The sequence below is a fragment of the Kogia breviceps genome, chromosome X, assembly GCF_026419965.1.
Source record: "Kogia breviceps isolate mKogBre1 chromosome X, mKogBre1 haplotype 1, whole genome shotgun sequence".
NCBI lineage: Eukaryota > Metazoa > Chordata > Mammalia > Artiodactyla > Physeteridae > Kogia > Kogia breviceps.
This window is the reverse complement of record NC_081330.1, coordinates 116,550,743-116,568,194: the sequence shown is the minus strand read 5'-3', so window position 1 is coordinate 116,568,194 and position 17,452 is coordinate 116,550,743. Positions and strand designations below refer to the sequence as shown.

Below are 17,452 nucleotides of genomic sequence, written 5' to 3'. Positions count from 1 at the left end.
AGTTTTTTTTTTCTACTTTGAAAAATGAAAAAATTTTATTTCCAGGCTCAGTTGTGAAAGTAAAAAGGAGCAAAAATAACATGCAAAAAGTAAAAAGAAAGTCACGCATAAATCCACCCCTAGAAATAACTGCTAATAAAGCAATTGGGTATATATCTTTCCAGGTGTATTTTTCCATGTGTGGGTACATATGCATAATCTCATATGCACAGCCATATATTTAAAAAAATAAAAAATAGCTGATATTATGCATGCTGCTCTGTCACCTGCTGTAACACATAATGTATTCCTTATAGACATGGATTACGTCAGTAGATATGTTTCCTTATTATAAATAACACTATAATAATACCTAAGTTTACACATCTTTATGGCCTTATCTAAATGTATCCTTAGGATAAATTCCCAGATGTGAAATTGTTGTGTTGAAAGAGTATTCACCGTTTCATTTTTGTTGCATATAGCAGAATCACCTTTTAGAAAGGTGATTTTAGGTCTTCATATATTTTCGTGCTGTTTTAAATGGTTACTTTTCACAGTCACCTGTTTTTTTTTTTTGTGGTATAGAGTAGTGGTCAGCAAACTGTGGCCCGTGGGCCAAATCCAGCCCACTGCCTGTTTTTGTAAATAAAGTTTTTTTGAAAGACAGCCACATCCATTCATTTATGCATTATCAATGGCTGCTTTCGCACCACAAAGGCAGAGTTGAGTAGTTGCATATAGAGACCATGTGACCCATAAAGCCCATATAACCCGCAAAGCCTAAAATATTTACTCTCTGACCTTAATGGAAAAAGTTTGCCAACTCCTGATGCCTGTTGTAAAGCTTTGATATATCTATATTGGATCTAGGTAGAACTGTGTTATTAACTGATAGCTATTTGGTGGGTTTGGGGGGTTTTTTGATAGGTAATCATAAAATTAAGAAATAATTATAATTTTTGTCTCTTCCTTTCCTTTTACTATATTGACTAGATTCTCAGAATAATGTTGAGTTATAGCAATGATAATGGGTATAATTTTCTTTTTTTAAAAAATAAATTTATTTAATTTATTTATTTTTGGCTGCATTGGGTCTTCATTGCTGTGAGCGGGCTTTCTCTAGTTGCAGTCAGCGGGCGCTACTCTTTGTTTCGGTGCGCGGGCTTCTCATTTCAGTGGCTTCTCTTGTTGTGGAGCATGGACTCTAGGTGCGCAGGCTACAGTAACTGTGGCACATGGGCTCAATAGTTGTGGCTCGCGGGCTCTACAGCACAGGCTCCGTAGTTGTGGCACACGGGCTTAGTTGCTCCGCAGCATGTGGGATCTTCCCGGACGAGGTCTAGAACCCGTGTCCCCTGCATTGGCAGGCGGACTCTTAACCACTGCGCCACCAGGGAAGCCGGGTATAATTTTCTTATTCCCTACTTGGGTGGTAATGCCTCTAGCATTCCCCCCAATATATTTTTTTCTTTTTTTCTAACATTTTTTATTGTGTTCTGTTATTCCTAGTTTGCAAAAAGGTATTGCTCAAGAAAAATCTCTTCACTGGTTTATCAAGAGACTCACATGGAGTATCTCTCTTAACTTCTCTAGATTTTCTCATGCTAAATTAACCTTATGATCTTGAAATAAATCCTGCTTATGAATGGTTTATTATTATAAGACATTGCTTAAGAATTGAATAAGCTAGTATTTTGTTATATGTGTGTCTGTATTTATAATTCATATTGGTCCATGGATTTTTGTGTGCTAGGTTTGTTAAATTCTGTTATCAAGATTGTGCTGGCCTTGTGAAACAAAATGGGAGGCTCCCCATATATTTCTACGCTCTGGGAAAGACACAGACAAATAAATCTCAAGTTATTTTGTGACAAGCACTGTAAAGGATGAATTAAAAAATCAGTCATAGGGCTCTTGCTACAAGTGCCAAGAAGGAGAGCAAATGGTGGAGTAGGGTCTCTTTTTAAATTAGTATCATCTTGTTCCAGATGTATGTGCTTGAAATATAAAATATGTATTCTTTAACCTTTTAAATTTTGAGGTAATTCAGACTTAAAAGTTGAAGGAATAGCACAAAGAACTCCCATATACCCTTTACCCAGATTTCCTGATTGTTACTGTTTTGCTGTGCTGTATTGGCTTTATCATACTATTCTTTCATTTTCTCTATCTATAAATGTGTAGATTAGAAATATGTAAATGTATAGATGATACTGATACACAGATTTATAGATACATATCTTTCTGAACTCTGCAAGTATGTTGCAGATAATTAGGTATTCTTAAAGTGTATAAATAGAGCTTTTCAAATATCAGAGGCGCTGATAATCTTGTTTTTTAAACACTAGACATTTATTTATTTATTTAGCATGCAAGTTGTTTATTTTGGGAAGTGATCCCAGGAAATAGAGGTGGGGGACTGGGAAGAGTGAAAGATGGAAGGGAGGAAAAGTGAATCCAAGAATTAAACGCTAGTCTTTAAATTCTATCTGTATGTCTTTTTTTTTTTTTTTTTTTTTTTTTTGCGGTACGCGGGCCTCTCACCACTGTGGCCTCTCCCGTTGCGGAGCACAGGCTCCGGACGCGCAGGCTCAGTGGCCATGGCTCACGGGCCCAGCCGCTCCGCGGCACGTGGGATCCTCCCGAACCGGGGCACGAACCCGCGTCCCCTGCATCGGCAGGCGGACTCTCAACCACTGCACCACCAGGGAAGCCCTATCCCTATGTCTTTATTCTGTATCTATCTATGTATGTGTGTATCTCTCAGTCTGTCTACTTATCTATCTAACCATCCAGGTGATACAAGCTCATTGTAGATCAGCTATAAATGACTAATGAGGAGAAACATACTTCAGATTCCAATACCTGGTGATAACTTTTTAAATGCAAGTATACATATAAAATTATATATCTCAAAAGGGATCATATATTCTATTTTTATAATCTGTCATTTTTACTTGACACGTTAACGTGTTTTCAGGTCAATAAAAATAGACCTGTACCATCATTTGCCATGACTCCTTTGTGTGTATATACTCCAGTTTGTTTCATCAGTTCATGTGTTGCCATTTAGGTGGTTTCCAAATTTTTTCCTCCTTGTAAGCCACTCAGAGCCTGAGTTTTGATGCCACAGAGTTGGATTTGAATCCTGGTTCCCTTTCATTTCTCCTCTGTGTCACTTTTGGTCGATTACTTAGCTTACCTAGCTCAGCTTTTTTACCTTTCAAATGGAGATAAGAATACCCATTTCATAGGATTTGTGAGGACTAAAGGACATGACCTATATAAATTACCCAGTCTAGTTCCTGGCATAAAGCAGGCCCTCAATTAATATTTGTCCTTTGCTCCTCCATTTTGTCTCAAAGATAGTTCTAAGGCTCAGGAAGTAGTGTCTGTCAAATGCTTTACATTTTATTCTGGTCTTATCCTCTGTAAATATCATGTGCTTTCAAAAATATTGAATACAGTCTAGATATTTTTCCTCACCCTTGATAAAAAAGAGAGAACATCCAAAAATAAAACGCAATATGACCAATCAAAAGAATACCATTTTCTTATGGCTGATAGAGAACACACAGAAATGGCTGTCCAATTTGTGAAATAAAATGGATTTGACAGAGCTGGCTGATGAAAAATTGCCCTCTATTGAAGCCAGCAACCTGGCTTCATGAATTTTTTCTTTAAATGGCATATAAGACTCAGATTTCTCCTTGGCAAATAAAATTATTTCATGTTCTCTCCAAGAATTAGGATTTGTGTTTTTAAAAAAGGCTGAATGTAGTCATGTGTTTGAATGTCTTAAAATTTCCCTCTTACGAAACCTCCCAAATTTGTTTTCATGTGACCATGAAGATGACACAGCATGCACTGCTTATGAACAAACAGATGAAAATTTTGCAAATGAGCACTTATGAAACATGAGGCAATGAGATATAACACTTGTGTCAAACAGAAGACAGATGACTCAGGGTAGGGCCAGCTCATCTCTATTACGGAATAGCGATCTTTGCCAATAGTTTATAAAGAAATGCAGTATATTATTATGTTTAAGTACAGACAGCACCAGCAGAACAATGAGATGAAGTAGGGTCTATGCGTTAATGGGCAGGGAAAGGTGATCGTGATTCATAGATTGGTTATTTATTTGTAAATACCTGCTGGCTGAGATTTAAATGATTCTCATAATTAAATAACCCCCCTATAATCTTGTTTTTCCTATTAGTGATCCTAGTCAAATCATCTTTTACAGATATTAAAAAGCTGAAAACTTCAGTTCAGCTCCTGTAAAGTCATTTGATAATTAGAAAGTTCAGATCGTTGAAAACATAGTGAATTGTGTCATTTTCCTCATACAGTGAACATGGTATAATGATGTACCAGATTGAGCCTTGACATCATTAAGCTCTTTGAAACAAATGATGTCAAACTAGAAGAAACAAAACGGGGATGTGGTGAGGAAGTGCTAAGGAGCAGCCAGCCACTGTGGTGTGCTTTTTTTTAAAAAAAATAAATTTATTTATTTATTCATTTATTTAATTTTTGGTTGCATTGGGTCTTCGCTGCTGCATGCAGGTTTTCTCTAGTTGCTGAAAGCGGGGGCTACTCTTCGTTGCGGTGCGCGGGCTTCTCATTGCGGTGGCTTCTCTTGTTGCAGAGCACAGGCTCTAGGCACGTGGGCTTCAGTAGTTGTGGCACACAGGCTTCAGTAGTTGTGGCTCGCGGGCTCTAGAGCGCAGGCTCAGTAGTTGTGGTGCACGGGCTTAGTTGCTCCACGGCATGTGGGATCTTCCCAGATCAGGGCTCGAACCCGTGTTCCCTGCACTGGCAGGCGGATTCTTAACCACTGCACTACCAGGGAAGCCCTGTGGTGTGCTTTTTATTCCTGGTGAAAACTCAGCCCCTGTAAGTCTCATTGAATCTGCTATATAGACTGAGTGAGCCCATTCAGAGCAGATTCCTGTTTTTCTGACCATGCCGGCTCTTTTTCACGTGGCCATATAGGAAGCAACAAATTGCCAGTTTATACATACGTCGTTATCGGTCCTGTGTACATAGAGGGCTGCTGTGTAAAGATTTGGGCCTGTATCGCAGACTTTCAGAATGTGAAATGAAATGATTTTACCTGGAAAGTTTTGTTGTTGTTGTTCCCATTTTTCCTAATTGCAGTACCCCATTTGAGCATGGGTAGGATGGGAGTGTGGGTGTGTGAAATGTGAGGGAGGGGAAAGAAGTCAAATTTTAAAAAGTTTAGTAATTTCCTGTTAGGAGACATTCACTTCAGATACAGAAATGAATTTCTTCCTGAAGGCTCTGTGAAAAATGTGCATTTAGCTTTAGGACAAGACCTCTTTCTAAATAGCTTAAGGAAGTAAAGAGGCCATGAGAATGGCCACCGTGTGTAAAAGCTTGTGTTCTGGTAGTTTCGACAGTCAACAGTTTAGATTTTCTTCTTGTGTATCCATTTCTACTCCCAGTGCATGTCCTTGTCTTGCTTTTTGACTCCTACCTGTTCCAATCTTTTTATTTTATGATCCGATCTTTTCCCCTGTGGCTTTAATGTAGCTTTTAAAACTTTTGTAGTGGTTAGTACTAGACACAAGTTGGGTACACTGGATAAGAACCAGATCTTTTCATTACATTCATCCTGAGTTGTATGCTCTTTAATTTGGGGGAAATGTGCTCACTTCAAATAGATTGAAATACACAGCATTTTGATTGTATTAGTCTGTGAACACAGGTCTATTTTCTGAGCTTTTACATTTTTCCTGGCACCAATTGCTTTTAGTCACAAGTAACAGAAACATCAACTCAGACTGGCCTAAACAATAAAGAAGATTTGTTGGATCATGTAACCAAATATCTAGTAATCATGTGGACTTCAGGTAAGGGTTGATCTAGCAGCTGAACCATCCCATTAAGCATCACATTTCTTTTTTTGTCTCTACTCTGGCGTCTACTGTCTCATGCTTTCTAAGTCTGCTTGGTCATAAGATTGTTGCCAGTAGCAATCAGAATTTAGACTGCCTCATTCACATCCAGCAAGAGCTATTGTGTTAGGCATAGGAGGATACAGAAGTTAATGAGGCTCCCAAGACTACCATGTGGAAATTAAAAATCTGCACATCACAAAATATTTCAGTAGGTACTGTAATCAAAACTCTAGAGGGAATTCCCTGGCGGTCCAGTGGTTAGGACTTGGCACTGGGTTTGATCCCTGGTCTCGGAACTAAGATCCCACAAGCCACGAGGTGCAGCCAAAATAAATAAATAAATAAAAGACTCTAGAGCTACACTGTTCAATACCATAGCCACTAGCCACATGTGGCTTTCGAGCACTTGAAATATAGCTAGCTGGAATTGAGATGTGCTGTAAGTGTGAAACACACACCAAGTTTCAGAGACTTCATTTAGGAGACATGTAAAATATCTCACTAATAAATTGATGATTTATTTCATCAATTACATATGGACATGATATTTTTAAGGTACATTGGGTTAAATAAAATATATTATTAAACATAATCTCACCTGTTTTATTTTACTTATTCAAATATAGCTACAAGGAAATTAACAATTATGTATTTGGCTCAGATAATATTTCTGTCAGACAGTGCTGCTCTAGAGGTCTGAATAGGCCATTAGAAAGGTGAGCTATCTGTGAATAAATTGAAATTTATTTCACTGATAGAGAAGGATCAGAGAACACCTTTATTTAATAATTTTTAAAAAGATTTATTTATTTTTATTTATTTATTTTTGGCTGTGTTGGGTCTTCGTTGCTGTGCACGGGCTTTCTCTAGTTGCGGTGAGCAGGGGCTACTCTTCGTTGCAGTGTGCGGGCTGCTCATTGGGGTGGCTTCAGTAGTTGTGGTGTGCGGGCTCTAGAGCGCAGGCTCAGTAGTTGTGGCACACGGGCTCAGTAGTTGTGGCTCACGGGCTCAGTTGCTCCGCAGCATGTGACATCTTCCCGGACCCGGGCTCGAACCCGTGTCCCCTGCATTGGGAGGCAGATTATGAACTCCTGAGCCACCAGGGAAGCCTGAGAACATCTTTATTAAAAATAGATTTCTACTCCCATCTCCAGTCCCCCTCTATCCTGTTACCCTATTAGTGTCCTCTGTGGTACTTATAACCATCTGAAATTATCTCATTTGTATACTTGCTTACTTGTTTTTCTCATTATGCTTGCTCCTCTCCCTTCCCCCTCTCCCCCCATGGTAAATTTTCTGAGAGCCAGAATCTTGTCCATTTTAGGTTTCACTGTAACCCAGCACCCAGCATAGTGCCTGGCATATAGTTGTTGCTTAGAAAATACTTTTTGAAGAAAAAGATCATGCCCTCTGTATGTGGCTGGCTGCAGGGTGGGCATGGCTGGCTGGTTGGCTGGGGTGGGGTAGCTTTGTCTTCTCCTCTTTTTCCCCCCTTCTGAGCCTGGGGCCCTGCATGCTGTCCTAGAAGAGCCGTGAATTGCAACCAGAGCTTGGCCCTGACAGGAGAGGAAGGGTATTGTCAGTTCTTCATTTGTGTTCTAGGTTTCAGGAAGGCAGGACAGGGGAGTGGACAGTGCAGCAGGCTAGAGCCCTTCTTGGGCCTCCAAGACTCCCTGGCGATGTGATCTTGTGTAAGTTACAACAAGGAAAATAAGAACTCACAGGATGGCGGCCAAGTTTGGGCTCTGAAAAGAAACTGGGACTCTGCCACTTCTTGGCTATATGACCACAGGCAAACCACTTCCTTCTGAGTCTCAGTTTCTTATCTGGCAATACTGTTGGATTAATTCAGTGAGATGCAACGGAAGTCTTCTAACAGGGTTTGATAAGTGGCATCTGTTATTACTGCTAATTTCATGAGGATTAAATGAACATTTTAAAAGCACTTGGCCCATAGTAGATGCTTAAGAAATGCTAGTTTCCTAATCAAATAAAAAGTAGAACTTTAATAGATAAGAAAATTTAACAGTATTATTAAAGTAAAAATATTGTGATCTAGTTTTTCCCCAAAGTCTCATCATTCCTGTAAACGAGGCAGCTGGTCCTGAAAGAAGCAAACCTAGGGGTGAAAACAATAGGTTAGGATATTTGTGTATTCCCAACTTTTATTGCGGATCTTGGTCATGACCTGAAACCCTGGAAGGTCTTGCTAATCTAACTTGTCAGACAAAACACTCGTTGGTGTATGTGAGTTGTAAATCTCTCCTATAGGGAAAGAGAGATGAGGAAAGGGGAATTGGTGAAAATAAGAAGCGTCATCTTGGGCTGCTCTAGATCTTTAGATACCACTGTTTGTTGATGTTGTTGTTCTTGTTGTTTATACCAATTTCCCTTCTCTCTTTTCTTTTCCTCATCCCTAGGGGTTCTTTAACTTAGACCCATGTCCCCTCAAGAGAGCTGTCGATAGAATTCAGGGACTTGAATAGGAAAAAAAAAAAAGCATCTTTATTTTCACTAACCTTTGATGATGGAACTTTAGTTTTTTCTTTAATTATGACTGTAGGCTCCAAACTCTGGTATTATTAGCTGTGACTTTGTTACCAGTGGGAATTATCATTTTTAAAAATCTTAATACAGATGTTGCAGGTATCTTGAAATATTATGTACATACATCACCACTACAAAATCATAGTAGTGGCTAGACTCGATGCTAGGTCTTATTTAATGAGTTAATGAAGTAGTGCATACATCATGATGTCAAACAGTAAAACAACTGTTTTGTTAACTGTGTTTTGAAATAACCGGTTTCCATTGTAAACCTATGTTTCTTTTCTTATGTTCTTATAGATAATATTTTGAGAATAGCCCATAGGTTTTAAGAGCCTGCCCAGGGGATGTATGGCACAAAAAAGATTACGAACCCCTGCCTATGTAAAGATTGCTGGGGCACGCCTCAAGAGGTATAGTTTTATTTCACTTCACCCTTTCAGTGCATCCTAATTCAGGTGTTTTGAGTGGAGACAGCTATTACATGGACCTACTGGGCCACTCATACCCAAATAGTTGAACAGTCCACTGTCTAGAATCCCTAGGTAATGAGCACATTACCAACAGTTAATAGGTGTTTATAATGATATGAGATGAAACCGGAGATAGGTGTTTGGAGATTTGTGCCAGTGCCAAGCCTTGAACTGATTAAGTGCAAGCTTTATGGGATTACCTATGCCATAGAACAGATATAGTTATAGATGAAACTATTGTCTATTACCACATACCTATTATGAAAGCAGAGAGTTAAAGGTCAGTGCGCAACTAGAGATGATACAGCCTTTGTCATAGTGTAGTGAAAAATATTTATAAACAGTGCAAATGATTGAAAGTAGTAATAAACAAAGTAGTGTCTTCATTCATAAGTACTTATTATGTGGTGTATGAAAGAGCTCGCTTGTTGTCTGATCCTGAAGACAGGGACTCTTGTTTGAACTTGGAATGGCAGCGGGTGGAGGGGGGCTGTAAATCTGGAGGTGCTGGAGAGAGTTTCCAAGGAGAAGACCGAATCAGTATAACTTGGCTCTGTTGGAAGGAAGGAATGAGCAGCGCAGTTGGTGAGAGATGACACAGGAGTGAGATGGCGGATGAAGGGTGTCAGAATCCATTGGTGAGATTTTTGACTCGGGGCAAGGAAGCTGAGGTTTCTGAAAGGTGGAGTGACGGCCCGGAAATGCTAGGCATGGCACTCTAGTCGGAACAAAAGGAGTGGAAAAACAGATGAGGGGGCTTGTTTGTAGTATAAATATTGCAATACATTATGAAAAGTTTCCTGCTGGTTAGCTTGAATGTTGTAGGAAGATAGAAACACTTTACTTTAGAAGATTGTCAACTAGATTTGGGATCTTTTGACTAAATATAAGGTTTTAGGCATGACTAATGACCCAGGATATTTGCATCCTGAGAAAGACATATCTATACCTACAGTGACACTTCTCAACCTGACCACACCCAGGCCCTATTTTGCATGGTTGGTGTGTGTAATGTATTTTACTTTGTAGTTGTTCAAAAGAGTTGCATATTTTTGAAAAGCCACTTCCTGAAAGAGGATGACTGGGAAGGGAAGAAAAATTCTAGCTGGCTTTGGTGGTAACAATTCGGAGGCGTACCCACGTGAGCTTTGGTGGTAACGATTCCTGAAGCTCCTACAAGTCCCCACGTGTTCCTGCTTTTGGTTGCCAGAAGCCAGGATAATAACGGAGCTGAGAATACGGGAGTTTTGCGGGAACTTCCAAGGGTCATCCAGTTTTCACAGTAGAAGCAGAGGACTCAGATTTCCTGGGCCTTGAAACCTGTGTCTTAGAGAAATGGGACAATCACTTACGTTTACTATACTCCTAGTTGGTCAGTGGCGAAACTCAAGGCACCAGAAAAATTAAAAAGTTGGTTGCACACAAATGCATGGTCAAACGGAGTTGAAAATTTTCTTCTCGCATTTCCAAACTGCCCGATGAGATGATTTCAGCTGTGCTCTCATCCTCAATTTTGAGAACTTTTCAACTGCAACTTGAAGGTGTGGATGGGTTGAGCATCTTTACAATGTGGAAAAATCCCCATTTCTCCCATGATTTACTAGTAATGGGGGTATTTCTACTCATTACTGTGAAGTGAGCCTTTAACAGATCCCCCGCCAAAGTTCGTAAGAGTACATCACACAGAGCAGGCCCTAACAGTCTAGGCACTTATAGAGGTGACCTTATTTAATAATACCCTTGTTACCATCTGTTGAACTCTCTAAACTGAACTCCCAACAAGGCTGTAAGATGGAAGGTTTATCTACATTTTGGGAGTGAGGAAATAGAAGTAGCCGAGCAATACAATCAATAACCAGCCCAAGATCACACAGCTAATAGGCGACGGAGCTAGGATTAGAATTCAGATTATTTTGACCCATAGCAGCTGGTAAAACCCCTGAAAATCAGGAAGGTGGTATTATCCCATTTTACAGTTGTGAAAATTACGGCTTGGAGAGGTTAAGTAATTCATTCATATTCACACAGCTAGTGACCTATAAAGGCATCTTCCAGAGCAATGATGTCCAAAAGAAATGTAATGAGTCACAGATGCAACTCACTTGTAATTTTACATTTTCTCATAGCTACATTAAAGTAAAAAGGAAACAGGTGAAATTATGTATTTTATCTAACCCAGCATATCCAAAATATTGTCATTTCATGGAATCAATATAAAAAAACTTATTTGCGAGACATTTTACATTTTTTTCTTGCCTGCTAAGTCCTTGAAATCCACTACGCATCTTACACTTGCAACATGTGTCCTTTGTGGACCAGTCATATTTCAGGTGCTCAACAGCCCCTTGCGACTACCCGTTTCTGAATTGGACAGGGCAGTTCTAGACCAGTGCTTCTCAACCCCAGCTGCACACTGAAATCACTGGGGAGCTTGAAAGACACAGATGCCTGGGTCCCGTCCTCAGAGGTTTTGATGTAATTGGTCTGGGGTGGTACAGCCTGGCTTCCGGTTTTTTAACCACCCTTCCCTTGCAGGTGGTTCTAACGTGCGGCCAAGTTTGAGAACCTACTCAAGTGTGATGTCCAGTCTAACTAACCAAGTAGAGAACTGTAGCCACTGTCTCCTGGAGAAGGTTCTGTGAGTTTTCTGAAACGAGAACCATTCAAAATAACCACTCTGGCAGTATGCTTTGCTAGTGCACATTAAAGACTTTTGGGCAATGCCCTAATTTATTAATTTCTCTCAATTTATATTTCCCAACATTTTGACCAAGTCCTGGAATAATGTAAGGAAAGAGATTTCTTTTTCCCCCCTTGACTACACACTGCGCTGGATGCACACCAGGGCGAGTAAATTAAGACATAAAAATTCAGTTATTTTAATTGAGGTCAAAGGTGTTCGTGTCAGTCTGGACTCTCTGAGCTGTGGAGAAGAGGAAGTTGGGGTTTGAAAGCTGCAGGTCGTTGCCAGAATGAAACATGTCTAGTGGGGACCGTGTGGGAAGTGCTGGGTGAGGAAAGGAGGCAGTTGTGGCTCCGGCTGAGGTCTGAAGGCTGCATAGCCCACGCTGTGGCAGGATGCCCGTGAAGCTGCTCTTGCCAGAGGCCTCACGCCTGCCTCCCCGCTTAGCCAGACTGGTATTCTTGCCCCTGAGACCTGGATGTGAGACCCAGCATTCAGGAGCTAAAATGTCTCATCTCACCGGAGGTTCAGTTGTCCTTAAAATGCTTTTGCAGTCATTTGGAATAATTTTTCTCTCGCCTTCTTTTATTTAAATTGAAACACAGCTTGAATATTCTGGACACATTTATTATTTCCCAGGAGGAAAAATACTGGGTCTTCTGTGGTGGTGATGCTATAGTGACATGCAGTTTTGTTGGTTATATTTATTTGACTTAAAATGAAGCAGGAGAACACACAAACACTGCTGTCTTTCATAGCCTCACCTAAATTTATACCATATTTCATTGAATCAAAAAGACTGTCAACTGCAAGGTGCACCGCTATCTCATGTATGCTAGGTAAGACTAAGCTATTACACAGTGGTTTCTTAGCCCTTGGGATTTTTATGTTCATTGAAAGTATTTTACACTTAGACATTAATTTTTATCACGTTAGTCTTTTGCATTAATTAAAAAGGAAAACGCAAGCAGAAGAGATGGGTTAAGGTATTCCTAAAACTACCTCACAGTATTTTTTTTTTTTTTTTTTTTTTTTTCGGTACGGGGGCCTCTCACTGTTGTGGCCTCTCCCGTTGCGGAGCACAGGCTCTGGACGCGCCGGCCCAGTGGCCACGGCTCACGGGCCCAGCCGCTCCGCGGCATGTGGGATCTTCCCGGACCGGGGCACGAACCCGCGTCCCCTGCATCGGCAGGCGGACTCTCAACCACTGCGCCACCAGGGAAGCCCCCTCACAGTATTTTTGATTTCAAACCATCAGTACTTCTGTTTTCTCACAAAACACTGTCCTCTTTCCATCAGTAACAGCAGTGATTCAGCATTTCTTTTTTTTTTTTTTTTTTTTTTTAACATCTTTATTGGAGTATAATTGTTTTACAATAGTGTGTTAGTTTTCCCTCTACAACAAACTAAATCAGTTATACCTACACACATGCTCCCACATCTCCTCCCTCTTCCATCACCCTCTCAGCATTTCTTTAAACTGTGTTCCCAGTCATCTCAGGGATTTTCCTCCAAGACTGTGTTTTTGGATATACAGTAAGTTTTCATTTCATAGCCAAACTGTAGTGTAATCTTTCTGAAGATGAGTTATGTGATAATTTCCTAGCCAGGTAACCAACTCATTTGAAGTGCTGACAATAAGAGCTGCTAGATGAAGGTCACACATGGGCAGGCAGTGGCATCTACATCGTGACTGTGCCTGGCTGACAGTTTTAAGATGAATTCCAATTTCAGAGATGTTAAGATGTAAAAAAGAACGTGCTTCTTAGATTTCATGAAACATGGTATGTAAATTGTATTCCTAATAATCCAGATTCCCCAGCTGCTTGTCACATCCACCTTGTTTATGGTACTTTAGAACAATTTCAATGAGATTTGCCTGCTCTTCCCTCCGCAGCGCACCTCGGCTCTAATGTACGGCGGTGTATAAGCCACACTCCCCCACTCCCTTCTACTGCACTTTGCAGCTGGAGCACAAAGTACAAAACTGTACTTTGATACCGTTCTTCTCCACTTTGAATGTGTACGTGGATCACCTGAGAATCTCGTTAAAATGCAGATTCTGTTTCAGTAGGTCTGAGAAGGGACGTGAGAGTGCATTTCTGGCAAGTTCTTAGGTGATGCCCACACTGCTGTTCCAGGGGCCACATGTTGAGCAGCCAGGCTTTGCTACATCTAAGAGCGTGGTGTGTCATTAAAACAATTCAGCCCCTCTCCAGGTGCATGGGTGGCTTGTTTTTCCTTCATTTATATCATTATTTTGTTGAAAACCTGTATAATGCAAATGTCATTGTATTGGGTAACAACAAAGATTTCTCGGGTTGAAAAGAAAACAGGAATTTTATATGTCCTCTCTTATGGTACAGGGAGAGGTATTTCTTCCCCTTAATTTGTTTTCTGAAAGATTTGTTCATTTGGTTTTCCCTTGCCTTTCTCCTCAGAAAACTTGGGCAACTTGAATTTATTTGGAAATCTGCATGTAATTGCAGATTAATAACCTACCCATTAATACCACATTAGTTCATTGTGATTAATAGCATCTGTGTGAATACTTAATGAATTAGTAATGACGGACTATTTGCTTTAAAGTGTCAAGAGAGCATTCCATGTAAAAAGGCACTACCCATAACAGGAAAATTAATTATAGGCTGGTTGGATAATAAGTTATCACAAACAAGATATGTTTGTTTGGAAAGCCTCATCGGTGTTGATATTTGCACAGTGAGAGATACTTTTTAAAACATGCATGGACCTTTTAAGTTAAGTTATGAGAGGGGAATTTTATTTTCAACAACAGTTAAGATAGGTATGGGAGCTTATATTTATGAGAGAGAAACACACACAAGTATGTGCTAGTACACTCGCAATTTTGCCTGTGTCACTAACCAGACTTCCTGTAGTGACCTTTTAGATTGAGTTCCAAATTGAACTGCTTCTCCTACCTGCTGTCTATCCTGAATTCATAAATTCACTTCCCCAAGGCCCAAGCGTTTCTTGTTACTAATTTTATTCCTTTAGCAAATCATTTGTTTTCTCTATGGTTCCTCATTCTAATTCTGTGATGTTGCCATCATTGTTTATTTCTGTCTTTGCCCTACATCTGAGGAAGCGAAGGTCAGGAAAATTATGTGAGTTGCCCAAACCAATCCAGCCATATAATTTGTCCCCCACAGATTATGGGTCTAGCATTTCAGATGTCTCCAAATTTAACCCAGGCGGAAAGAGCTCCATGAGCAGAGGCTCTGTCCAGCTGGTGCCTTTGAGGAAACCCAAGAAGCCCAGTGTGATTGGAGCTCAGAGTCGGAAGGGAATGGGGACACAAGACAAAACTGAAGAGAGAGGAGGGACCAGAGCACATAGGCCTTGTAGGCTGTTTAAAGATTTTAGCTTCTGTCCTCAGGCAGTCGGAAGCCATTTGTAAATGTCATCATGTCAGGGGTGCCGATGAGCGATGCCTTTTGCCAGAGCGCGCTGGCTGCATGGCTCGGAGGAGGAAGTTGATGTACGGAGATCAGTTCTGAAGGCCCCAGCATGCTGTTCTGTTTTCTAGCTTGGGATCCAGATGAAGGTAGAGTTTGTCTTCCTTGTTACAGAAAACCTCAAGCATTATTGGGTATCCTTTTCTCTCCTTTCTTCTCCGTTCAGCATGAAAGGGTCATGTGTCTTCTTTGTAGCCTGCCCGCCCCCCCCTTTTTTTGAAACACTCCCAGACACCTGGAAGAATCAGCTAGGGGAGCTGCAGCCACAGCCAGTGGGTGCGGAAGGTAACTTTTGTCCCACCAGCCCTCTTGCCCTTTTGGGTCCTCTGCTTGTGCCAAGGATGCTATTGCTTCCTTTTTTTTTTTTTTTTTGCAGGAGAGGATTCTGGACAGAGAAAGAAAAGAGAGCCCAGCTCTGAACCCCTCACTGTCAGAAACCCAGTTTTAGAGGGGCAGCTGCCCTTGACCACACACTGTGGTTTGAATAGCCAAGAATAGAACCTCTGCTACTCTTACCTCCTCATGGAAGGTGGGAGTGAAAACAGGGGTTAGTTGGGAAGTGGCTTTTTAAACCTATGTTTACAGTGTTTTGATGCCACCGTCACAGATGAGAGAGGAATCGTGAAGTCTGGAGCTCAGATTTTTTAGGATTTCAGGGATGCAATATTTATCTCCCTCTTCCTCTCCTTAGGGTGTGGTATAAGCAGGAGTTGAAAATAGCTATCCTGTGTTGTTTTTTTCATTTGGAAGTCTTTCTGGCATAGTGCTGATTTTTTTTTTTTCTTCAACCAGTGAATTGACTCTCACCTCAAACACATATTGCATTTCATCTTTAAGAAAGAACTTTTCAAAGCCGGGTTTTTCAGAACTGAGGACTAAGACCTAAATGGGCCAATGCAAGGAGAGTGTTTCCAGGACAAAACAAAGTAACATTCTCCTTGAAGAATGTTGATGTTGAATTAAAGTGGAGCTACAGAGTGAGGACACCAGCAAAGAAAGGGTAAAGCTTCTGATCTGACATTGGGTCAGGTGGGGCATGGGAGAGGAGAAAATCTGGGCTGGTGATGTCCTGGGGTCACAGGCATTAAGAAGGACTGCTGATAACTGTCGACTATACCTTAGTAAAGCTGTGGAGGAAGGAGGGCTGGTGAGTGCTGTCGATTGAAAGTAGTGGTTCTCAAAGTACGTTTCTCCAACTGCAGTATCAGTATTACCTGGGAATTTTGTTTGAAATGTAAACTCCTGGCCCCCATCCCAGAGCTATTGAATCAGACATTCTGGCAGAAGGACCCAACACTCTGTGTTTTAACAAGCCCCTCTGACAAACCCACAGCCAACATGATACTCAATGGTGAAAAGCTGAAAGCCTTCTCGCTAAAATCTGGAACAAGACAAGAATGCCCACTCTTACCACTTCTATTCAACATAGTATGCCCACTCTCACCACTTGTATTCAACATAGTATTGGAAGTCCTAGCCACAGCAATCAGAGAAGAAAAAGGAATAAAAGGTATCCAAATTGGAAGAGAAGAGGTAAAATTGTCAACATATGCAGATGACATGATATTATATATAGAAAACCCTAAAGACTCCACACAAAAACTACTAGAACTGATAAATGAATTCAGCAGTCTTGTAGAAGGATACAAGATTGACATTTGTTATATTTCTGTTACATTTCTTTACACTAACATTGAAATATCAGAAAGGGAAAGTTAAAAAAAATCCCTTTTAAAATCACATAAAAAAATACTTAGGAATAAACCTGATCAAGGAGGTGAAATACTTATGTTGAGGACTATAAAACATTGATAAAGGAAATTAAAGATGATTCAAAGAAATGGAAAGCTATCCCATGCTCTTGGGTTGGAATAATTAATATTATTAAAATGGCCACACTACTCAAAGCAATCTACACATTTAATGTGATCCCTATCAAATTACCCATGACGTTTTTTCACAGAACTAGAACAAATAATCCTAAATGTATATGGAACCATAAAAGACCCAGATTTGCCAAAGCAATCCTGAGGAAAAAGAACAAAGGTAGAGGCATAACCCTTTCAGACTTCAAACAATACTAAAAAGCTACAGTAATTTAAACAGCGTGATATTGGCACAAGAACAGACATATGGATCAATGGAACAGAATAGAGAGCCCAGAAATAAACCCACACATCTACAGTCAGTCTTCGACAAAGGAGGCAAGAATATACAATGGAGAAAAGACAGTCTCTTCAGCAAGTGGTGTTGGGAAAGCTGGAAAGGTGAAGTTAGAACACACCCTCTCGCCATACACAAAAATAGATTCAAAATGGCTTAAAGACTTAAATATAAGACATGACACCATAGAACTCC

At 40.4% G+C, this 17,452-nt stretch overlaps 1 protein-coding gene across 2 annotated transcripts in view; it reads left to right on the top strand.

Annotated features, from left to right (window-relative positions):
* The window catches only part of PHEX (phosphate regulating endopeptidase X-linked), a 199,425-nt gene that overhangs the window by 15,331 nt on the left and 166,642 nt on the right, over nucleotides 1-17,452 (top strand). The gene's annotated exons all lie outside the window — the stretch shown is intronic.